Below are 25837 nucleotides of genomic sequence, written 5' to 3'. Positions count from 1 at the left end.
TGTAGATGGCGTGGGTGGCTCAGGATTGTTTTTCCACTAATTGAAAGATTGGCGGTGTGGTAGTATCCTTGGGCAAGATATTGAACCCCAAATTGCCCCTAATAGCTGTGCTGTTGATGTGTGAATGTGTATGAATTTTTACCATAACTGAGTTGCAAGTTGCACCTTTAGCCTGAGCCACCAGTGTATGTCTTGCCATTCCTGTGAGGTTGCCAGATTACCAGTGGAAACTGTGAAGTCACTACAACTGGTCGATGGTCTTCATGCTAAATTAAGGTAATCACCAGCTGGCTCTACATATAACGCTAGAGTTGAAACAATTAGTTGACAAAATATTAATATATTATTAAGTATTTTGATAATTAGTTAATATGTTTTTAACAAACACTCTCTGGTTAAGCCTCTCTAATATGAGGATTTGATGCTTTGAACGGGTTGTTATCATTGTAAATTGAATATTTTATGGTTTCGGACTGTTGGTCAGACAAAAGAAGCCCTATGAGGACTTAATCCAAGGTTTCGGAAAACTGTAACAGGCATTTTTAGTTTTTTTTTTAAATTATATTTTATAGACTAAATGATAACTTTCTTGGTCAAGAAAATTACAGATTAGCTTAGATTTGCTTGTTGCGCCTCTACTTAACGCTATGACAAATCATGAGAGTGGAATTGATTAAAATTTCAGCAAACAAGTGTAAGGGTTTTGCCTGAACATTGGGGGACACATACTGTACAAAACAGGGGATATGGAGTCCTGTGCAAGAACATTTGAGCATCAAACACACTTCCTGAATTCTGGTGAATATGTGTCTTTTCTGCATCAGTTTATGGTGAAAATGTCTTTAAAAAAATAAAAGTCCTCTGCAACTTTCATGTCTTCATTGGGGAAGACAAATGCACATCTTGTAAATATTTACAGGAAATTTACACCTATGCCAGCATGAACGCAAACCATAAGCGTATTTCCCCAAATTTCAAACTATTCTTTTACACTACACACGCTGCACAGTTGAAATGGAAAAAGAGCTTTAATGCTATTTTAAATATGCACAACCTAAATCAGGTTTCATTATGAGGAAGAGACAGCTTTATTTGTGTGCAACAACCACAGAATGGTGAAATTACATTGTGTGTTTACAGGAACTGAAAATTTACATATTAAAAAACATTTAAGGACAAAGCAATCCTGGATCACATCTACCACAAAATGCAATATTAAATTACTCCAATGCCGTTGCCGGGGAAATTCCTTAAGACTATGTCCCTTGTGTGCATCTGTGAGTGTGTTTGTGTGTGTGTGCATGCACAACAATGAGGCCTACTTTGTGAGAGCTCGTGAAGCATGTCCGCAGCCTGTTTAATGAGATAGCATGTGGTATGATGCTATGTGTGTGAAATTGAAGCGCGGGCTGTGTAAATTGAATTAAATGGTTTTGTGTGTGATAAGAATGTGCGTGTGAGGAATGGCCTGTAAGCTAGCATAGTCCGCCTATCAGTGTGTGTGTGTGTGTGTGTGTGTGTGTGTGTGATATGTGATTAACATGGACACTAGAGTAAATTTTATTGCCGGCAGCTTGGAAAGAGGAAAAACAAGTAGACTGTATACCGAAACATGCCAAAAAGGGTTTCAAATTATTTTTGCACATGTAATGAATGCAGCGCTGAATCCAAATTCCCCGTGGTTCAATATCCGCATGGTTTCATTGGAAGATTTCACTGAAATAAATAGTTTGCTCCACTTGTTCCGAAAGCTTCCATCACCTCATCTGAGTCACCTCAAATGTCATTAACCCTTTGAAACCGGAGCAAATCTGTCTGATTTCTGCTTTCAAGGACATAAGAAGAAGGCAATGAGTGGCCTAATTTGACAAGACATTACCCAAAATACCTGTAAGAAATTAGTAAAAGTTTCAAAAAACCTGAAACCTGAAAATTTGAGAAAAAAAAAGTAAAAAGAAAAAAATAAACAAGGAAATGGTCTGAAAAAAATGCTTAAAATAATTTAAAATAGTTTTTTTTGTAACTTAATTTTAAATATATTATTATAATAATTATATATACAGTTATTCCTCCAGTTTTTTTTTAATTAATCTTGTTTGTCTTTCTCTTCTTTTCAGGTAATTTTTCTTGTCACATTTTAGAAATTTCTTGCAGTTTGCAGGACATTTCTTGCCAAGTAGCTCATTGCCTTTTTCCCCATGTTTCCAAAACAAATCAAACCAATTTGCTCACATTTCAGGAGTTTAAATGCTTGTGAAAGGCGTCTCAATGCCACACAAGGAAACTGATTTCAATCCAGGTTTCAAGGGCTTAATTAGAGTTTGGAGAGTGAATTGCATGCCAGCTTTTCTTATGTATCAGTCACCACTTATTTAAAATCCTCTCTGACTCAAACTGTTTCCTTGAATTCTTGCAAAGTGACTTAGACCATCACTGAAAGGTCAAAACCTGAGACTGTTAACTAATTTTGGAGCTGTGTATCAACTGGTGTACTACATCCCGAGGGGCCGCGGATCACTACATTTGTTGATCAATCACTGATTAGCTAAGAAAAACAAATAATCTCCAAACTGTGCTGTTTCAGGGCCTGAAGAGAGAATGCCTCCCCAGCACCAGTGATCCATGTGAGCTCTCAAAAGGCTGGGGGAGGAGGTGCTTTTAGTCAGTGATTCACCTCAGCCTTTCTTTACTCTCTGAGCCCTCTGAAAATACCCAAGGAGCCAAAAAGAAAATACCTCACAGCTGTTCTCTCGGCAGCCAAGCCATTCCTGTGATACTTTTCTTACACAGGCGGAGGCCCTGCGTCTGAACCGAGCTCCTGACGAGTCTTTGAATCCAACCTTTCCGTAAGATAATCTCTGCCTTGTTTTAAACGTCACTTTAAGTTGCTCTTTGTCATTGATTCTTGAGTTCAGAAATGCTCTTAAAATTGCACACTTCCTAAGGGCCAATAAGAAAGGGATCAGGGCAAAATACAAGGAGACTGGGGGTTGCAAGTATCACGTATGCCACTGGGAATGTCAGTGTCACGACCTTAGAGGAGAAGGCAAAAAGATCAGTCTCTGGAGCGCTTATCTTGCTCTCCATCTGTAGTAGATTTTGTGACACGAGGAGCACAGAGGGGTAGAAAACACTTCAGACACCCCCCCTCGCCTCTCACCCCCTCCAAACTCGAAACAAAAGCACTCCTCTTGTTTTCTGACTGTGAGAGAGGCACACAGCATGAATAATTAACAAGGGACAAACAATAACTATCAGTTGCCTATCTGAGGGTTGTCACTTATCTGTTGCCAGAATCAAAAACAGCGTTGAGCTCATTTCTCAAGAAAGTAATACTCATTACTCTCAAAAAGATAATATTAGTTTATGCCTTTGGATACTCTCGAGAAGCAGTCATTCTTTTGAACTTTTTGTTATTACTTTCCCCACAAGTGATGGCTGTATCTTGTCTTATCTGTATAAACAAGATGTTGACTTCTACCAAGAGCTTGTGTGTGAAAAAGATCATCAGGATAAACACAATGACATGCATGATTATTTTGTCCCACACTTCCAACGAAAAGGCATTTCCCCCACTGAGACCACACAAACAAACTGTAGGGAAAGATAAGAGCCACATGAAAAAACTATTTGACATCTAAGATTACTATCTGAAGTCTGAATTCAAAGAAGATGAGATGAAAAATTTCTGACTTTATTCTTATTATTCTAATTCTGCAATGGATTTTTAAAAAAGCAATAGTTGCAGGGAAAAGCTATCTCACCCAGAATTAGATGAGAGGATGAATGGCACTCTCATATGTGCCAGTTAAAGGGACATATCACCCCAAACCAAGAACATACTTTTACTTTCACCACTGTTGCTATTTATCAGTTTCGAGTGTTTTGGTGTGAGTTGCAGAGTGATGGAGATATCGGCCATAAAGATGTGCCTTCTCATCAATATAATGGAACTAGGCACTCGGCTTGTGGTGTTTAAACATTTGAAAAACTACACAGCAATGTCTCTTTCCAGAAATCATAACCTTGTTACTCAAGATAATCCACAGACCTTGTTGTGAACAGTTTCATTTAGGAACTTTTTTTTTCTCGCTAACTACACCCAACAATTGTATAATTGCACAGATAGAAGTGTGCATTAACTGGTAGCTCACCTAGCCACATTGAGCTAGCCAACATTAGGGCCTACAGCTCAGCCTATGAGGACCCCGTTAAAGGGACAGTTCTGATTTTCTGAAGTGGAGTTGTATGAGGTACTTATCAATAATTCATGTATGACTTGCTTTAGATGGCAGTTGGCACGCCCCCAGTTCAGAGAAGCAGGCTGGAGTCCATGGAAGCTAAGTAATGTACTGCTGTGGATGGGGTCAGCAATAAAATGTAGCCTATTTCAACCACCTAAAAAAGTCCTACCTAAAAAAAAAAAAATAAAAAAAAAATCAGTTTAAATGTACACTATATTGTGAGTATTTTCACCACTTGACCTTAATGTCAGACAGCAATTCCAACATAAATAAAATAAAGCCATTATATTTCCGTCATCAGAGCTGGACTCCACTGAAAAAAACAGTGATGACTTCCCTGTCCAAACAAACTATCTGAGGGAGAGTCAAAGTGGTGAGAATACTTTCAGTATAGCATACATTCAAACTGAAATTGATTTTATTAGGTGGGACTTCTTTGGGTGGCTAAAATATAATTTGTTGTTGACCCCCATCCACAGCAGTATATTAGTTAGCTTCTGTGCCAGACTCCAGCCTGTTTTTCCAAACTGAGGGCGTGCAGACCATCATCCCCTGGTGTCATGAACAGGAGATTCTTGTCCATGAGTGGATGCATATCTCCTTCTAAAGGTTTATACGGTTGACAGGTGTTTTTCAGTAGAAAGAAAATAGTTCCGACATAAAACTGCTCACAACAGGGTCTGTGGATTATATTGAGCAACCAGGTCATGATTTCTGGAAAATGAAGTTGTTGAGTTTTTCAAATTATTTTTTTTCACATTTTGAGCACCGCAAGCTGAGTGCCATCTAGTTCCATTATATTGGAGAGAAGGCAGACATCTTTATGGCCAATATCTCCAACACTTACTTCCTCACACCAAAATAATCCAGGTTGATAAAAAGCACAACAGGTACGAGAAAAAAAATATGTCGTTTTGATTTTGGGGTGAACTGTCCCTTTAACTCTTAGCAAGAATTTTCCTTATGGTGTTCTTTCCTTTTTTATCCCAAAACCTATTCAATATTACTCTACAATGAATGAAATAAAGCAATTAGGATTTGTTAAAACTTTTTGGATACATTAACTTTAAATCAGAGGCATTGCACCTAATTTTGACATGTGGTTCACTGCTGTTATTTACCCCTCCAAGAAGCCATACCGGAGCGACAATAGAGAAGGTAAACCGGGGGCGTGTGTATCGGAGGAGAGTCTCCGCCCTCCGGAGCAGAGCAGCTGCTGGAGGAGCCGCTCCGCTTTCAGTGACTTCACTAAACTGTTTGCATACCAATCTCCTCTCTACGCTGCGTGCTTGTCCAAATTGCGATCGCAGATCTCGGAGCAGTGGATTTTATTACACTGCTGGGCACAATTCACCTCCGTGGACGTCCCAGCTACTCGGCATTTATTTATTTTTTTTTGCTCTACATGAACGCTTACCTTCGGCAGTCCCAGGCTCTACAAATCGGCTTTTTAGTGACATTTTCGCAGGGAAACAGCTTGACACAGACACAGGTTTCAGCACTGAGCTGCGCTTTGAGGTAAGAAACGCGCTTTACAACAAGTCTCCAACTTAAATGTGAAAGCTGGATGTTTTGAATCGCTTGTTTTCGTGACTGTCGTGTTGAACGGGCTCATGATTTACAACAGCGTGTCTGGTGGGCGATGTTTGATTTCTGCCTACTTTGTTTGCTGCAAGTTGAGCTGCAGAAACCAAAAGAACAAACATTTTGGAAGAAAAATCAAATAAAGGAGGAATTTCAGCATAATTGCTTATTAGGCTGTAGACTTAAATTCACTTTGGGTCAGATTGGTGTTTTTTCCCCTTTGGGAATAAACATACACAAACACTAAATATCCCCAGGTGACCACATTTCAGATTTCAGTCTTTGAAATGTAAAATGTGGCAGCCTAAATGCAGATAATAGTAGGTTATACTCTGAGAGACCTGACATCAGGGGGGATTCAGAGTGATGTGTGTCAGTCTCCAAGCTGGCATCCTTCCCACGGGGCTCCAGCCATAACGAGGAGGAGGAGGCTGTCTGCATGGATGTTTGGGGTCAGCAGATGGATGCCTCTGACGGCGCTACCTTTGCTGTAGGGCAGGAGTTCACTGTCAGTTTCCATTAATCAGAGATACATCATCCACAAAACCTCGCTCTCCGTCTGATCTCCACCGGAGCCAACATGATGTATTCAAGAGCTTTGAAAAAGTCAATACTCCTGAGGACAGTGGCTTTATCAAAGTAGTGCCAAGCATGTGACTTTTAAGTGAAATCAGGGCAGTTCACTCAAAAGTTTGGAAACCAGCAGAGTGAAAAGTTACAAGACTCAGATATTTGTCCGGATACAGCAGGAAATCAAGTTCTAATCAGATTTCGCCCCAGGAGATTGGCTCCAGGCGACCCATTAACACACACCATTGTCCAGGTGAGTGTGCTGGATTTTCTCGCCTCGAGTTACTCACACCAGCTCTCTGTCTCCCTGAGGCTGGTACAGTGTGTCTGGAAAGAGGAGAGAAGAATCATATCACGCCCCACCAGCTTGCACAGACTGACAAATCAGCTCCTGTTGTGATTAATGAGCCGGGCGACCATACTGCTGCATCATGTAAAGATTTCTCTCTTTCACTGTCTCTTCATGTTCCACCCTCTTCTTTTTTTCTATGCCCGAACCCTAAATGACTGGGAGTTAACAATTTGTAGAGAGAGAAGCACACAAACTGGAAACAGAGGCGTGTTTGTTCAGCATGTTGTGGGTGCCTTGTCAAAAAAAAAAGGAAAAAAAAAAGAAACAGTAGTATTGATGCTTTTGGAGCAGCTGCCAACATGGATGACTAAACTCCGCCTAAAGCCTCTCTCTCCTCTGCTTGATTCACACCAGTGTTGGGAAATAGTTTTGTTGCTCAGAAACACAAGTGATGTCTGCAGGATAAGTACAAATGCAAACAACAGGGTTTGTAAACCTACAGTGTAATTTATACAGGGAATAAAGGTTGGCAGCAACAATGCGCAGAGTAGCAATTAGAAGGGAGCATGTTTGAGTGTATTCAAATCTCCTCCGAGCCAAGCTGCTATTTATTCCGCCTACAGACACAAAACACCTGGTGTGAGACTTGCCACTGGTGATCAGTGCACTCATTTTTAATAGTGCCTCTGATAATGTGTTGCTCTTAATCACACATTTGCGCTGCCAGCAATGAAACATACAGCAAACGCAGATGAATAGCAAAGGAAGTGTGAGATAGAGTTAGCGAGACATAGCAATATTCATCTTCCTGTCCGGGAGCCAAATCTGGCCACTGATAGGGTGCCAGGTGGCCCCTCAGCCATTGTCTAATTCACAATAAAAATGACAGTATGCACACTTGGAATTGTTTTTGTAGTTTTAGTACATAAGATGCTAGAGTGTATGAAACAGCATCAAAATAGAGCTTGCTTATCAAAAAAGTGCAAGTGGAGGATCCCCCACACCCTCTGACAGAGGTCCTAGCTAAGTCCATGATGTCCTAAAATCCAAGAAACATCCTAGAATATGAAAAAAGTCCTAAAATCCAACAAATGTGCTAAAATCTGAGAAATGTCCTAAAATCTGAGAAATGTCTTAAAATCCTTTAACGTCCTAAAATCCAAGAAACATCCTAAATCCTAGAAATATTCTTGAATCTTAGAAATTTCCTAAAATACTAAAAAACATCCTACATTTCAAGAAATGTACTAAAATCCTCGAAATGTTCTAAAATTCTAGAAACACCCTAAAATCCCACAAATGTCCTAAAATCCCACAAATATCTTCAAGTCTTAGAAATGTCCTAAAATCTGAGAAACGTCCTAAAATCCTAGAAATATGTATGGGGCTGCTTCAGTTGGCTCCTAGCCTTCTGTTATTTGAAAAAGTGCCCCCCAAGCAAATCAAGTTGAGTATCCCTGCTGCAGAGCCATGCAGTTTATGTGTGTGTGTGTGTGTGTGTGTGTGTGTGTGTGTGTGTGTGTGTGTGTGTGTGTGTGTGTGTGTGTGGTGAGTTCACTGCTTCTCAGCCACCCAGTCTTTGGCAGAAAGTGTAAATTTCTGTGTGTGGCAGCTCCTGCTGAGAGGGACTGTGTGACTGACATGATGCTGCCTGACCTGGCAGAGCACCGCTCATTAAAGGCATGAAATTAAATCAATCTACGGTTCCACATGGTTGGGTGCCTCCTTCTCCCTCTCACACTCACACTTTCACTCTTTATCGGCTGATGCGCCTGCAAATAGGGCTGCTGCCTCTTTTTGCCCGGTCATCTGATGACTGGCCCCTGATTTCCCATCCTTGATTCATCCACCACTGCCTCCATCTACCTCCTCTATCTGTCTCCCTCTGTATCATCTCATCTATTATTCTTTCTTCCTCTTGTCCCCATCCTTTCTCATCTACCCTGTCTTCATTCCCCCCTCATCCAGCCTGCGAGGCACGTCTGTATCTGTATCGATGAGTTCAGAGCAGCAAGGCGGAGGAAAAAACGAGGCTGGGTCATCACTCTACACTCTCTTTCCCCTGTATCTGCCCCACTACGGCGGCAGCGGTCCGTAGAGAGCCCGGAACTAAATGGAGTATCTATTGGCTCAATGAGAAAATTGCTTTTTTCGATTGCTAGAGGACCCTTCATTTAATGTGTGTGATGCAGAGGCCTCGGCTAGTAATGGGTTCAGCATCTTTGTTGTCAGGAGACATGAGAAAATGAAATTTGCTTTTCAGCTGACAGAAATAATTTACTCTGGGAAAGGTGTATTTTTCATCAGCTGTTTAAAAGCCATGAAGGTGTGTGTTATTATATATGTCTGCACTGTGTTTTTTTGTCAGCACTGAGTGTCCAAACCCTGTGCAGTTTTAGCTTAAGGTCATGCCACATAAAAACTAATGGCTTTGGTGCCCTTCTAAAGCTGGATTTGTAGTTGTTTGTGAAGGGGTTATGGTGTAGCTACAAAGCATATGCATGCCATAGCTGAAATACGTCCTCCAAGATTAGACATGTTGGTTAGGGGCCGTACCTGACTCAGAATTATGTCAATCAAAACATATCTGGCTGTTCAATTCTAATATTCAGCTATTCGTTCCTTTTTTTTCCCATTTTGAGAGTTAGGCCATTCAGGATGGCAACGACGTTCACGTAATATAGCAAACAAGCCATATTAGCCCTCTGAGCTAATATGTGCTAACTATGCTACACTGATTGGAAATGTGCAACAGGCGAAGTGTTATCTTGGAGCCTGAATAGGAAAAACCTCTTTTCCTGTGGGCAACTGCCTCCATCCCTCAGACTCACCCTGGGTCTCGGTCTGCAGCTTCCTGTACAGGAGACCAGCATGTAAGTGAGGAGCTCTCACTTTGCTACATCTGGGGGCTGAAACACTGCACATGGAAGAAGTTTTCTCTGTAGGCTTTCTCCCGAAAAATTCTTTTTCTTACAGAAATCTATACATTGTAACCGAAAGCATGATTTTTTTCCCTTAACTTAACTAAGAAACCCCTTCCGCGTGAAAAGCCCTCTAGTAAAACTTCTTCCAGTAGCAACACAACCCCAGAAATACACCACACACTGACTGACAAAAAAAAGATTGCTTGATCTGAAGAATCTTAGTCAACTGAGGGGTCTGACTGATTATTAGAATCTTCGATTTTCATGGTGGCAGCCTTAACGCCTGGGATATGGCATCAAAATATAGGAAACAAGTTTTTATGCATGGCTGATGTGGACAGGTTGATGTATTGATAAAAGTAAAATGATGCAAAAGTTATGTAAAACAGATGAAGAAAGCAAATCAATCATGATTAACATGAAACATGTGACTTATATGTCCACTGGTGTATACTGGATTTATGTGGAGCAATGAGGAGACTGTTACCTTCCTCAACTGAATACATGAACCAAACATAAATGCCATAATTACGTTGTGCTATCAACATCTTTGACTAGTGCTCTTTCAATTATTTTTGTACCCTCTTTTTCTGCAATGGTTTATTGGCACCTAAGTGTAAAATTACCAACTGCTTTATCTCAATTCAGCACTCTACTGATATTTGCATACTGGTTGAAATTGTGAAATGTACCTTTTTGACATAACTGTTTTGCCTAGACACGAAGATGTGACAGCATCAGACAGCAGCTCATGTTGTTGAGTTAGTTGGGCGGTGTTCTTGCTACAAATCTGTTTCTGAGCTCCAGCTTTGTTTTACCTGTTAACTCAAGTGACATTTGGTTAAGTGTGGCCTCTATTTCGTTCATGTATGATAATCTCGAGGCTGTACAAGGGAGCTTGGTAAGGTTTATGTGTATGTTAGTAAAAAGTGACGGGAATTGTGGCAATTCCGTCATGGCTGTTAAGTTTTCCACTTGATTGTTTTCTTTAACGCTGTTCAAGTTGCCAAAAAACACAGATGCAAACCGTTATGAATATCACAGTAATTAGTTTTTTCTTTTGCAGATTGTTTGTAAATTAAAACTTTGGGCTAAATTTGAATTAAAGCAGGACATGTAATTTGTCATGATACATAAGTTTTCTCTGTTAAGTTTCTTAGAACTTCTCCCCTTGAAGACACATTTTATCTGAACAAACTTTTGGCTTTCTGCTTGGACACAAAAGAAAATGCTGTATAAACCAGTAGTATTCATTCATTTTTGCATTCCTTTGGCCCTTGCGTGTCTCCATGTGGGCCAGGAAGTAGTGAATGACCTAAGCCAGTTCACTGAGACCAGGAAGCTGAGGGGCCTCTCTCTGCTGACGCTTCATTTTTATCAGGAGGAAGCAGGCTGGCTGTTTGTGCTCAACCCAAGAATTCTTTGTGCTTATCTTGTGTTCACCCTATTTCCCTCAATAATGGCTGTGCTGAGCAGGTAATGAGGTAAAAGGTATGTATTTGACAAGCTGGGCTCGGCAGATAGCGGGCTCTCCAACGAGCTCACGGCTTGGTAGGTGCTTAGTTGAGGGTACACTCAGCACCGTCTCGGGATGTTTGAATCACATCTATCTTGAAATCCCTGCAGCCATCTTTTCCTCCGCATAATGTTTTTCAAAACTAATAAACCGTGTCACTCAGGTGTCCATTAAAGGCTGCTGGTGAGTACCCGCTGGTCATTACACTGAGCGAGCACACTCAGTAAATCCCTGTGCCTTTGCCGGAGGGTTTCTTCATCACCTTGTGCTCTTTTCATCCCCCAGATGTAGTCAAAGCTCAGAGAGGAGCTTAGGCTGGCCGGGGAGCCTGGCACTGATATGTGACACGGGGCTGACTTGTGGGGAGATTACCTGCCTGGCTTTAGCACAACTGTGATCCACTGAATGATGCCGAAGTTTAAGCACATTGCTGCCTGGAACGACATGGAACAAAAGATATGGCAGAGCACCATGCAGCGTTATGCTTTATGTTTATAAAATGGAGGTATTTGTGTTTTTGTTTGCCGTATGAACAACCAGCTCTTTACGCAGTTCACACAATCGCACTGCGTTGACTCACAGTGGGCTCAGTGTTGGCACACTGGGCAGGAGGAAGCTGGGTGCTAATCAAGTAGCACCAGGGAGGAAGAGCTCTTTTTATGGATGTGTGGTTGTTTCCCACACTCACTGACTAACACTGGAGCTTTTCACTATAGGCAATATTTGGTCCCAGTTTTAACATTTTATAGCTAAAGAACTCGTGAGACATGTTGTTTCTTGCATTATTTGCTTGGTTCCTGTTAGGGGTTTCGATTAAGAATCTGTTCAGAGAAATCAGTTATAGACACAAATGGAGGACTGCACATTGTTTGTGAATAAGTGCAATAAAGAAGATGTGTGGAGGATGAAGAAAATAGCTGTTATATTTTGAGTACATACTAAGAATAGACTGCTGGAACACACAAGTCAGGAGAGTGAGTTAGAAATCTCTCGCCTGGAGTCAATTTTTACTGCCCCAACACAAATTGTTTTATTTATTAGCAGTTATCAAATAAAACAAAGACTTAATTTAATGACCATGTTTAATCTTTGTTTTGCTCACATCCTCTAACACCACCCAGCTAAACTCCTGTTTTCAGGATAATTGAAAAATGCTCGCTTGTACTTCAGCTCAAAAACTTTGCTTTTTAAAAAAATATTTTCTTGCAAGTGCCTGATCGGTACTGAGCATGTGCGACTCCAAAATGAGAAGGATAAGACATGTCTCACTCCTTAGCTCTTAATCATCAGTTCATTATCTACATAAAAAATAATGGGACTTAGGCCACGTTTAGATGAGAATGGACCCACTAAAAACAGAAAAGCTTTTCTTGTCTGTGTTGATATGATAACATTGTGAGAACGTTCCTCGTGAACATGGATCCGCAAAAACGACCGAAAATGCCATAGTATGCATGTCAGGCCAGCAGTTGGCGGTGTAGCTTTGTAATGACAAATCATAGAAGAACACCACGCGCTTGTGTGAAGTGCAGCTATGATGTCCCTGTTCTCACAGGATCCGTGCATCCCCATTTTATGGTGACAGAAAGAATTGTGTTTTCCAAGGATTACACTCTGGAACCCAGTGTCAAAATTTTGCATTTTCAGACCAACAAAACACGTGCTGTCACGTGATCGAAAGGCCAAACTGCATCAAAAGTTTAACGTTAACGCAAGGACTGTTGCTGTGTAAACAGCCCCTTATTCCTGAAACATTAGCAGAACAAAATTGTGTGTAAACTGATCACAATACACAGATGCCTTTGAAACATGTAAATTGTTAAAATTATTAGTTGGCAATTAGCAGTTTCAAGCTTCAGAAGCTTGAAACTGCTAATTGACTGCCAAGCTTGGAAGTCAGACCAAACCACTGACCGAAAGTGTTGGTATTTGACGACCTGGCAATGAGACTCAACAATCAACTATCTTTCTCCAGTCCAGAGTTACATACATCACCTTTTCAACGAGTCCAGTTTTGTTTCAGTGTTCTGTTTTGTACAGGCTTTGCTTTTTTTTCTCTTTTTTTTGACTTTCAGCGTTTGTTGTTGAGATTCAAAGGGTGTACTGCATGCATTAGAGCTGAATACAAAAGTCAAGTAACCAATTACGTGATGAGGATCTTGTATGAGTGTTTCAACTGTTTTTGAAAGCCATTTTCAAGCAGATTTCCTAGTTCCAGCTTGCAAGGATTTTCTTATTTTCCTCTGTTTTATATAAGTGTAAATTGAGTATCTGTTGGACAAATCAAATTGGCAATCAGAAGATGTCAGCTGGGGTCTAGGACACTGCAATTGACAGTTCTTACTGTTTTCCAGCCTTTCATAGACCAAAAAATAATTGATTAATCAAGAAAAGAATTATCAGATTCAGAGATAATGAAAATAACTGTTAGCTGCAGACATCTGTAAGCATTTTGGCAGACTTATGGTTACCCATAAACCTCTTTTCTGTGCAGATCTGCAGACATCTATACGTACTTTTGCAGAAGTATGACATCAGTCTTCACTAATGAGGAGGCAGCGGCACACCAATGGGGATAAAAACCATTGTACTTCATTTTATTCTGCTTCTCTTTGGCTACTTTTCGTGGATGGTACTGCGAGCTGAGTTCAGCCCAGATCTGTTTTTTCAGCCTCTCCCAGTGACTCATTGGGACTAATGGTTCTCCTGTCTCCTGACTCAGGCATTTTTCTGATGAAATGGGACTCTCTCCCGGCTTCTGGTCTTTCTCTTTTCTGTTGCCCCAGCCACAACTGTGTCCCGTCTCTCCTCTGCTCCACCCCTCGCTCCTCTTTCTCCCTATTTACCCAGGTTGTCCTCCTCGATTGCTCCTGCTCTTTCCATCCGCATTTCTGGAAGAAGAGAATATAGCTTTACAAGATTGCCCTCATTAGTCTTCTTGGGCTTTTTTTTCAATGCGTCCCATTTTATTACATATTCAGCTCTGCATTTTAACTTCCTCTGCCTAAAGGGGTTCTGAGCCCCTGTAAATATCCTGTTTATTTTTAATCACTGATGATGAGCTACACAGTATAATGTGATATGGTAATTGTTACAAGCAAACACACACTTGCTCTCACCACAAATTGATTTGGTAATGTAGAGTGCACAAATTATTGTAGGGATGGACAGTAGATTGGTAATGATGACCCAGATAATTAGCCTATTATCATTTTAAACAAATTAAATGCATGTCGGGTGATAGAGCTGGATGTTCGCTCATTAACTCACTTTCCCTTGATTGGAAGTTGGGCTATGAAGCCGAGATGGTGCGGTTACAGCCGATTTATGGACACAGGGAGGACTGTTAGTTGGTTTATATGACGTAGTCTTGTTTGCTGTCCCGGCTTTTCCAGCATGGCTGAATTATAGAGTACCTCTGAGAGATTTATTTTGAGCGTGATTTGGTTTTGCATCCCAGTCTGCTAATAACACTTTGCCGTTCCAGTCAGTGATAACCGAACAAACCTCAAATACACAAACACAAATGCACATGAAGCTCTCCCACACACACATGCCTGCAGCCTGGCACAACTCGACTGGAAATGGGGTTGTTTCATATTTACTGTACACGGATCTCATATCTGCTTGAATCTAGGTTAAATGTTTTTGTATTGAACTTGCTAACATGGCACGGAAAAAGCATAGCAGAGATTTCTTGATTTGGAAGTGAAGGTTGTAAACTTCAGTGGATGTAACTGGGCTAATGTGATTCTCTTTCTTCCTTCCTGCAATCTGATTACGTGCATTTGTATTCAAATATCATGCCAATGCAAGTAAGTACTTTGAAAAGCCAGAGCATTTTTTCTTTCCACGAGGCTGGCTGCTTTTTGCTGCCTTTGAAGCCCACACACCTTGTCCACTGCACTGCTCCCTGCAGCTCCTGTGGGATAACAGCGATGTAACAGTCCCTCCCACAGGGCGAGACTCACCACAGGTCTATCAGACATATGGGCTCCTTGTAAGCCTCCACAGCATCAGGGCGACAGATCAGTTTTTGATTAAAAAAAATCCACAGCGGGGTCCAACTCCTACCTGGGGAACCTTGGGGGAAGGGCCGGCTAATGATGTCTCTCCTGCCAGGATCACAAGCCACTGAGATCCACGCTTGTGTTTCATTTCGGCTTGTTAAAGAGCAGGAACTGAAAATCTTTAGAGCTTATAAACTAATAGCAGTGTAAGGTTAGGGCTATGTGTCTGTTTGCATTTAACGCCTCTCTTGTGGTTTGCTTTGCTTGAGTGATAATGTTATCTCACCTGCGGTTATGCCATATAAAGTCCTCTTGTGTAAAGAGTGCGTTGCAAGTGTTGCTTTGTGGAAAGGATTTTCTGCTACTGTTTCTTCAGTGTCATTCTCTTTATTGCCCACAATCACACCGTTAGACCACATGTGGTTGAAAAGTGAAGCACAAAGGGGTGCTGAACTGTTACTGACATTGTAGCCGTAAAGCCAATTGAGGTCGTTCAAGTGACCAAGCATCCTTCGATGACCCAGTTTGTGTGCAGCGATGGTTATTGGTTCCTGGATGCTTCTTGTGGTGATGAATTTACATGTCCTAACAGCCTCTGCATGTCTGACTGAATAATAGCCTTAGCCTTTTAACAGCAGATCAAATGTACATGCTTTAGACAGTTATTTTTACTCCTCAAAGGGGAAAACAATTAGACAGCAAAGACCGAGAGCCTCACTGCCTCATGATTATTTGATGGCGCTTTATGAAATTTTTAGCCCACCACCACTTTAAAAGTGCGCTTCTCGAGACGGCGTTCACGGGTCACTGTTCTAAAACACGGCCTCTGTCCTTTGGGCAAACAGTCGGTCAATGCCAGCCGATGTGTTACGGCCACAGGCAAAACAAGCTGCCATTACTGTGCAGGGAATGAGCTGCATTTTTATAAACTCAGTGGCTCAACTTCAACTAGAAATTCTTAAAAATGGTTTTCTAAGAAGAGAGGAGCAAAAAATAGATATGAGGAGGTATTTTCTTTGCTGAAAAATTTCTTTGCTAATGGTTATTAGGGTAAACACATGCACACCGTGAAGCATAATTCCTTTTTTCCCTAATCCTCACTGCACTGCATCTTCTTTTCTTTGAAGCTTAGGGAAAAAGAAGAATCCACTGCACAGGAAAGCTAGCCACTGTTTAACCATTTGAAGTATATTAAAGGAGTTTGATATTTTCATGAGAATGTATTTCAGTCTGTGCATTTCTGACGGTAGAATCCAGGGATCACCTTCACATGTGTTAGTCAGAGATAGCACAGGCACGGCAGGTGTCTCCGGTACGCGAAATTAAATTGGCTGCAGTGTTCATTGATTTAGGCGTTAGAGAAAAAAAAAGAGTGCAGATGCTCTCAGGGATTTTATTTTCAGTCAAACATCAGGTGATCTTGGATGGCTTCCTACTGATTTGTCACCTGTCCCACGTCAGAACGACAGGCCAGCAGCAAAGTCAGCCAACCTCATCTTGACCACCTGGGTGTGACGCTTAGAACTGTGAAGTGTTTGAGGGGGGGAAAAAGACAGCTCGGGCATTTCTCCAAGAGTTTGCTCCCCGCAGAAACGGGCCCAGATCATCTTTCCCGATAACACTTGGCAGGAGTGAGATCCCATGTGAAATGCCTCAGCACTAATGTTGAAGCCAGAGTGATTTTGTGGGTGTCTCTGAAAACCCCTGGATGTGCAGAGGTTCTTTTGGCTTTGTCTGTCAAGCCATATAGTGAAAAAAAAGCAGCATCTATATTCATAACAAGTTATTGCAGGAATTATTATAAAACTGGGCTGCCTATGCAGTAGGTAGATGCAAATACTCTTGATACTGGTTTTACAGGACTAAAGAAAAGAGAGAAAAAGGACTGTAGCATTTGCTTTTGCTCAAAAGGTAGAAAACTTACACCAACCAGAATACACTGTGCAGTACCAGGCCATTAATGGCTCCTATTGATGGGTGACAGAATATGAGCCTTCACCAGAAAAAAGTATGGAGGCACACTCTTAACAAATAATCTCGCATAGTGCTGCAAGGATGACATTTTTTTGTGGGCTGTAGTTAGTATTGCCCAAAAAGTCAATGGGATTTTTCCCCATCATATATTAGATTATTGCAGAAAATAAGCCCTGTTGCAAACAAATGTTTATGAGAATTACACATTTTGTTCACCAAGATAATATTTACAAATGAACACCACTTTTAGGATTTCTGAAGCCTACATCACCAATAAATGACTGTAAAACCATGTTCAGTATGATGACACTCCGTAGTTTTATTTAGCAACTGTATATTTTAAGAAACATTAAGGCCAAAATTTATGAATAAGGTATTTATTTATTAACATACTTTATGTTATCGAAGAAAATGTTAAGGTTTATAAGAACTACAGATCTGAATTTTTGGCATCTATAACACAATCTGATTAAAATAAACCCATTGACTTAGGGATGAAGGGACCAGAGTTGCTAAAATGCTAAATCATTTTTGGTTTTGGATTCATTTCTGCACCATCCTGTTATAGTTAAATTTTAAAAATATGTTTCCGAAAACATTCTAGGTGAGAAATAGGCAACACAGAAACAGAACCTTAGTTTATATTTGATGAGTGCTGTTCAGTTTTTCCGTTTGATCTCAGATTTTTCAGCCTTAGTTTTTCTTAACAGTACAGGAAACCATATGGTGCGAACTTCCTATTCACAGATTCTCATGTTACAACCAAACAGCACACCAAAATATGTTTCTGAAGATATTTTAGGGGAGAAATAGGCAATACAGTAACATAATCTTTGATTGTATCTCATTAGAACTGCCTATTTTTACCATCTCATCTGAGTTTGGTCCAAGTTTGAGAGATTGAGAGGGGCAGGTCTCTCCATCCTCTTCTATACTCTTTGTGTTTGTGGTGGTGGCAGGCATATGAAAATGTCGAAGCACAATCTGTAGTTCGTGAAGCAGCGCAAGAGCCAGTAAAAATGAAAGATGAGTAGGGAGACCTGGTCGCTGGTAAGGTGGAGGGAAGTTTACAGCAGTTCATTTACACGTACTACTCACATTGTCTTGATACAAAGCTAGTTAAAAATCAGCATACTATCCCTTTAACTTGTGGTTCAGCAGGAGGCTACAAACTGGATTTAACAGATAAAACCACTTTCAGAATACTTTCTTTAATACTTAAATAAAATTTAGTCTCACTCAATAACCGGACATGATCTCATTTGATCTCCCCAAATTAAAATGATGCACTGAAGAAACAATGAAGCAGGAGAAGGCCAATGTTTTGAGCAATTACCAAAACCACTTTCGCTTATCTCTGCAGGCAGTTTGGAATTGGACAAGCTGTTTTTTTTAATGTAATAAGGAACAGATGTCCAACCTTTTCTGACTCAAAACATCTCTCAGTGAGCCTTCCATACATTTGCCACATCTAAAGCAACCCCCCCGTCTCACACAGCCTCCCACCCTTGATAATGCAGTCAATGCTGCGAGTTTTCAAAACACTCCCTTCAAATATTTGGCCAGCTCTTCTTGTGTATGTATTATTCTGTTGCTTTTGGCTCAAACCGGAGTTCTGTTGTGTTTCCGAGAGGCTCGAGCCTGTGCAGACAGTTGGAGATATTGCAAACTTTAAAAACTATTTAATATCTCCTACCGTAATTCCACAGCTCATTATCCTGAATATCTGCTGTAATCTCTGTCGGCTTTGTTCATATCGTCACCATTTGGTGGCTGGTATCAAAGACTCGTGGGGAAAACTAATGAGTTGCATTTATTTGTGGGCTCATACGTTGTTTATCTGCATGAGCTATATGACAGAAACCTTGCAGAGATATCAGCTTTCTGCATAGATTTGAACAATCTGCAACAGTCATCTGTGGCAATTTGATGAACACTGCTTTAGTTACCGCCACAGGTGATTAGCACTTTAGTCACACAGTGGCTCGGCTTCAGCTCACACGACTTTTGTACGTGCATCTCCTAGACAAGTGCAAGGAAGGTAGGTGTTTTTTTCTTTCATTTGAACTCACATGCGAGTGTTTAAATAAGCAGAAGAGCAGTAATGTGCTTCACCATAAATATCCCAGCTGTGGTCACTCCTGTGGTCCTGTGACAGTAGTGGAGAGCATTAAATGGACTGTTTATTTATAACTGTTAGACTGCGGTGGGCTGATGGAGATATGCTACCCCGTGAGCACTGCAGTGTGCACGCCTGAGTGCGTTACTCTCAATTTCATCACTACACCCAATTAATACCCAAGACGGCATCAGCAGCATCTGCTCGGGCAAGACAGTTGTCATCAGAATTGAGAGTACGCTCAGCGGTGGTGTTTTTGCTATTCTAAACTTGTCATGCGCTGCAAAACATAACACAGAAGCTTATGGAGAAGCTTCTGTGTTATGGATGTATTATACTTTTGTGTTGTAAATCAAATCATTCTGGATAGATTTGACCTCACAGAGTCTCTCGGACCACACTCGTCCCCACACAATTGTCTCAGATCCATCATGTTTTGTGGTGTAAACCTATTGACTTGTGTTTCTTCAGGGACTGAATCTTGGAGCGCCTCCAAGCAGCTCAGTTTCCATCCTCTCCCCATCTTTCCTCTGTCCCCCATAAATCAATGTGATGTAATTGCATAAACTCCCTTTCCCACAGCTCGGGGCCTGGAGGCAGTGTATTCTCAGAGAGAAAGCGTTTCAGTGTGGCCAGTTAACCTTAACCCACTGACTCCCACAACTGTAACGTCCTGGGCTTGTGAAAGTTTTATTTTAGTCTTTAAATATTGCTGTTTACAGATGTTTTTTTTGTTTGTTTTTTTAATGTTTGATGTTTCATGCATTGTTTTTCCAAGCAGCAGGGCTGTGGAAGTTAACTTTCTCACAGCTGGTGCTGACTGTTTACATCTGGCTAATACACTTTAAGCTTAGCAGATTAAATCTCATTTCTGAGAGTGCCTTTCTCTGAGTGCTTTTTGTGTTGAGCCAAGCATGATTTCTTCTGACGTCTCCCCGCTTGTGGCTCCCTCAGCCTATCGGAGGAATGCTTCTTAAAGCGATCCTGCGTTTTTACTAGATTGTACCATGGAAAATGTCCAACCCTCTTTTTCCACATTTCAGTCCCTCCTAGCTTCCTCTTGGGACTCACTCACAGGCAGGATATCTCCTCAAAAGATATCTCTCAACTCCTTGTCCCAGGAGTATCGAGCTTTGAGTGAACCGATGTGGAAAGGAGCGTACCTTAAGGTTTTTGGAGTGGGCAGAAGTCTTAATCACACAGTTCAGAGTTCTTCTTTATCCTGGTTTCATCTTCTGCTGCTCCAGTAATCCTCCTGCCATCCGTCTTGCCCCGGTTTGCTGCAGAACATGAATGATAAAACCTCTTTTTTGCCCCTCATGCAGAAAGACATTTTCAGGCTCTTTGGCCATTAGTGCGAGCATATTTGACAGTGTGAGAGACAAAAAGCATGGGTGATACTCACTGCTGCCTCTCTCTGTGATGTGAGTTTGTCACAGCTTGTTACCTGCTACCACCACAGCTGCCACATACAGGCTGACATAGACGAAGGATTCGGAGGGATTTGGGTTTCTTTGGCACATGTGCAGCTTTATGAGGAGGTCTCAGAGTGGAGACCCTCTGGGCTGAGGAAATGATCCAGATGCAAAGCTTCTGGGTCTCATAACCCAGTGGGACACCTGCCCTGCTGCTCCTGTACATTCCCTTGCAAAATCCACAAAGACAAAGACTACTGCCAGTTCTCTGTGTGCATGTGCAGCTACTTTGTTATAAAGTGCTGCTTCACACTTATTTTCAATGCTTCTACAATGCCAGTGTGTTGGCTTTGTGTGTTTCAGTGGAGCACAATTATTGCTAAGCTCAAGTCAAACAGTGTGTTGCCTCAGTTACTCCTAAATGCACCTGAATGTAAACTCTGAAATCCATTGTTAGGCATCACTGCAGATTGGATAGTTTCAGCAAAGTTAATAGCTCTGAAATTTACAGAAGTTGCAATAGAAGACTTTTACAATAAAACCTGCTGAAGGACCTAAACAAACAAATACAACACACGTATGTCAACGACACAAAGCCGCTTACTAACAGAGGAGGAATCAATTACAGTTTTATCTATGTTAGGGCCATGACACGCCAAGCCGACAGTCGGCTGTTGGTCAGTGTCGACGAAGCCATTGGAGAGAGAAATTACTCATGTGGTAAATCAACTCAGTGTATGAAAAGAGAAATGGAAAAAAGGAAATCAAACAAATGGCTAAAGTCAAGAGGGAGCGAGATCAAAACACTGGTTACAGATTATGTTTTCATTAAGTAAGCTCTTTCGCTGAAACAGTTTGTAATTGTCAGTGTTATTGTTCACTAGCACAGGGTTAATGTTCTCTGTTCTTTCAACATCAGGTTGTGTCGTAAATGTGCTAAATAGCTAACTTAGTATCTTCTATCCGCCCTGTCGGTCTTCTGGTTTCCCAGACAAATTCAGACTATGGCTTCCTGCTGTTATGGAGAATTATTTTGCCTTACGCAGGTGTAAAATGTACTGGCTAGTCAGTCTTTGGTTGTAGTCTTCGCGGTGTGTTTAGGTGCAACTTTTTTTATTTGTTTTGGTGTCTCTGTGTCCTTACAATAAAAACTTTTTTTGTTTTTTTTTACTGTAAACACATATTCAGCTGTTCAGGTAAATAGTTACAGCATCAGTGAACAAAACGTACATATGTGCACAAAACAATTTATATAATTATTGTTTATGCTTGTGTCTGCAGGTGGTATTGAAAACAAACTACGAGTTAATTCAATTTTTATTAATTATTATGTGTGTTGGGCAACTTGTGCATTTCCATTGAGGGATAATACATGAACTTCCCTTCTTTATTATTCAATAAATTTGAGCACAAGAAATTGATTTTTGCGAGCACATAATTGCCTCTATAAGATCAAATGTTATTGATTTTTACTGTCAGCTAGTTATATGCAACCCTACAGTCAACAGGGACTTCCTGATCTGACACTTTATTGATTCATAATGTGTTGATTCCTTATTTGCTGCATTTCTTGAAGTATTACAGTTTTGTAAAATTGCCTTTCAGTATTTACATTCTTATAGGAATTTCTGCTTAAATTTAAAGCACTGGGCTGTGGCAGTTGATTGATAATGAACAGTGATGCTACGCTTCAAGTAGATTTCCCTCAAGAATATGTTCAGCAGAGGTGGTGAACCACCCAGATCTCAACACACTTCATCTTGTATCCAATTTAGTACAAATAGCCACACTCATTTAATAAATAGCACTTCTGCTCTCTCCCTGAAGGTTAATGTTTTATTTCTTAAGAAGGTATTGATTTTCAGCATGTTAGTGAGGGTGCTTGTCCATAAATCACTGCGGAAAACTCTGTGTTTCTTTAATGTGTTTTTTGGAGTCTTTTGGACCCGATTACGCAAGAGATTTCTTTATGTCCTTTCCATTTCTCAACATAGTTTTTGAGAGAGATTTTTGGCATGACATTGCCATGACAAAGTTGTGAAATCCAAAATACCACCAGACCTTGGATATAAACTGGGCAGCAAACCTGCCTTCTTCCTCCCTCTTTTGTATGGTAATGCGACCCACATGTTTGTGCTCACAAACAATGGGAGTCAGTGTGTTGTTGCAGCTTTACGGTGTTGTTTTACCTTGTCAGAACATGTTTGGGAACAACAATTCTACGCCTCAAATATGCCAAATGGAAATATTTGCTTTGGAATCTGAATTATCTGAATTTCAGAGTGGTGTGTGAATGAAGTAGTTAGCTTTAGTGGGTGTGCTCAGTAAAGTATGCAGTGAAAACCATCAGCAATGGGAACCAGACCCAGTGGGCCTCAAATTTTGGGCTGAACTCATGGTGTAACTACCAGGCAGCGATCCAAGTGTCCCTCTGCCCATTTTCTGGTTAAAATGTCTTTATTGGGATTTATATTTTATGCTAGTTGTGTCAAAGTTTTTGTTTTTCATTTGCCATCTGATGTACAGGCAGTTGCCAAGTGGTCATTGAGCAAAATTCCCTTAAACAAAAGCAAAACATCACTGCTCTGGCATGGCTTTTCATGCACATGAGCAAACTATCTATTTCAGAGAGGGAGTTTTGCTCATGGAGGAGTCCAAACTCAAATGCCCTCCACTGGTTTTCATTATGAAAATAAGTTGCATCTGGTCCCACAGAGTAAAGAATCTGTTTCCACTACTTGTGTATCTTCTGCATTGAGATGTTTACCGTATTGTTTGTCAGCACACCAAACAGCTTCTTTCTTGAGCAACAGAGGAATGAAGGTAAAGTTGAGGACAAATATTCACATTCACAGGTAACATTGCAAGTGTAGGACAGTTCCCTCTAATAAGGACCTTGTGATAAAGATCATGGCTAAAGTCTTTGCTACATAATCTGACTTCAGCATATGTACAGAATCTTCTCCTCTATAGTATTTTAGCAAAATTTAAATGAGGCCTAGAAATGGTTACCAGATGTGTTCTCCTTAGCACACGTTGTAGTGGCTGGTTTGACCTATAGGACAACAGTGGCCACATATTTCTACATGCAATGTCATGTGAAAAATGTAGCCATACATTTTGGTACAAAATACCATGCATTCCCAATAGATTACAGCCTTAGTAGTAGTAGTACAGCTGTGTTAAACATACTTGGAGCCTTTTTCCTTTTTAGAGTGAGTTGGTTTTAGATCAGTTCTATATGGGCTGTTTGACTGGCATTTTGTCATTACAAGGGCTGAAGTGATTAGTCAATTAATCAGTTGATTGACTGCCAAAAATTAATCTGACTTTCACTCTGCACCCGGTTCAAAACAGTCAAACTGCAGCTATTCAGCTATTCATACCCATCCCTGCAACATGTTTTAATGGATCCCACTGTGTGCCAAGTCGTTGTGTTGAAGTTGTGGGCAGTAAGGGCAAAGAGGTCATGGTCAGGGCTTGTACTACTCAATCTTGGTTATTGTCCATAATTAAAGTGGAAGACATTTGAGAAAAAACTTGAACTTTTTTTTTTAAAGTAAAGCAGAAAAAGGACAAATTGGTGCATAAAAATTCACCAGAATGCAGAAGGTTCAGTGGTTTATGCTCAACATTTTTTAGCAGAGGACCCCTAACCTCTTGGTTTCATATGTGTCCTCCCAAAGGCTGAATCAAAACCTACCCCCCTACATGTAAGTCAGCATTGGCTTTTCATTTTTATACTTTTTATTCCCATTTTTTGGATGTATAAAGCACTAAATGTACACTATGTACAAAAAGCTGAATAGACATGACCTGTTAACATCATATTTTGATGTTTCTTGGGCGCCCAGGAATATACACCGGGGTGTGAATAACACATTGGCTATTCCACCCAGAGTGCAAAGAGCATTGTTGTCTAATTGTACAAGCAAGCATGAATCCCCAACATTCTCTATACACACCTTCTAAATTGTCAGGAGTTGTTGCTTTTTTTAAAAAAAAAATCCCAACTTGTGTGTCACTAAACTTAAAAGTTTCGGTTTTGCATCAGTTGGTCAAATAAAACAATGTTAAGACTTCACCTTGGGTTTTAGGAATTTTAATAACCAAATGATGACAGTGCACAAGTCAACAGTGGAGAAAGTAATTTATTGCAGTTAGCGTTGGACAGTATTTTAATGTTACATTGATATCATGATATTATACTCAATACTGTCTTAGATTTTGGATATGGTAATAAAATATTGTGATATTTGATCTTCTGCATATCTCCCAGCCCTACTTTCAGTTTTAGTGTGGTCCTTCTTTATAAAACCATTTCATTGTCTTATGTCTCTTCGAATCTGTTTATGACTACGAATCTGGGATGTTGATGTATGCACTCGTAATGTTTTAGCAGAAGAAAATGCCTCCTGAGGGAAGGCTCAATGCAAACTTCCTCTTTGTGCTGGCAGCTTGGATCTTCATCTTCTAAGTTTTTGTGGCTCTGTAAGCTGCCTGATTCTCAAGCTTTACTGGGCTTTAGGATTTAACTGGGATGGAAATGGTTATCATGCGGCTGTTCGTCAACTGGAAGGGCCCGTGGGTGGGGGTGTCGACGAACAAACTGGTTTGAGTTTAACAGCCCCAGCCTCCTCTATGTAAGGAGTAATGAACTCTTACCTTGGCTTGGAAGGCTGCTGCTGCTATCCTTGCTGTGTTTTTGTAACCCTCACTAAAAAAGCCTTGCTCTTAATTGTGTCCCAGGGGGCCCTGAGCTCTCAGTATTCACAGCCTTTCCTGTCCCTCGCACTGATCCTCCCCCTTTCTCAACCTTAGCCCCATCATCCCAATTCGACAGGTCTCTCCTCTTTAATCGCTCGACTTCAAAGAGCTGCTGTGCTGCCCCTCAGGCCCCAGGGTCCACAGAGACAGGGGGCTCGCCTTTGGGGCCTGGGAAGTAGGGTGAAAGTGTGTTGGTGTATGAGGCGGCTTGTTAAGTTAAACAGGCACAGGTTCAAGAAAATAACAACAAGTAGTTGGGTTGCTGCTCTTCATCAGGGTGTCACTAGAGAGAAGTTGATATGGTGTAATTATAGAAGCATGTTGCAGATGTTTATGTAAGACACTTTTCACCGGTCTTTGATGAGAGCATCTTTTGCGGAGGCGAAAGACGCTGTCTGAGGAACCTGTTACAAAGAGACGAG

General features: G+C 40.9%; 1 protein-coding gene across 1 annotated transcript in view; it reads left to right on the top strand.

Annotated features, from left to right (window-relative positions):
* Positions 1-5428: 5428 nt before the first annotated feature.
* Positions 5429-25837, top strand: part of tspan18b (tetraspanin 18b) — a 41097-nt gene continuing 20688 nt past the window's right edge. The window contains exon 1 of the mRNA XM_042496899.2: positions 5429-5762. The gene's annotated coding sequence lies outside the window, so the exon portion shown is untranslated. The remainder of the gene's footprint in view (positions 5763-25837) is intronic.

The sequence above is a fragment of the Plectropomus leopardus genome, chromosome 7, assembly GCF_026936395.1.
Source record: "Plectropomus leopardus strain MGB_pleo_1.0 chromosome 7, ASM2693639v1, whole genome shotgun sequence".
Lineage (NCBI taxonomy): Eukaryota > Metazoa > Chordata > Actinopteri > Perciformes > Serranidae > Plectropomus > Plectropomus leopardus.
This window is presented reverse-complemented; position numbering and strand designations above follow the sequence as displayed.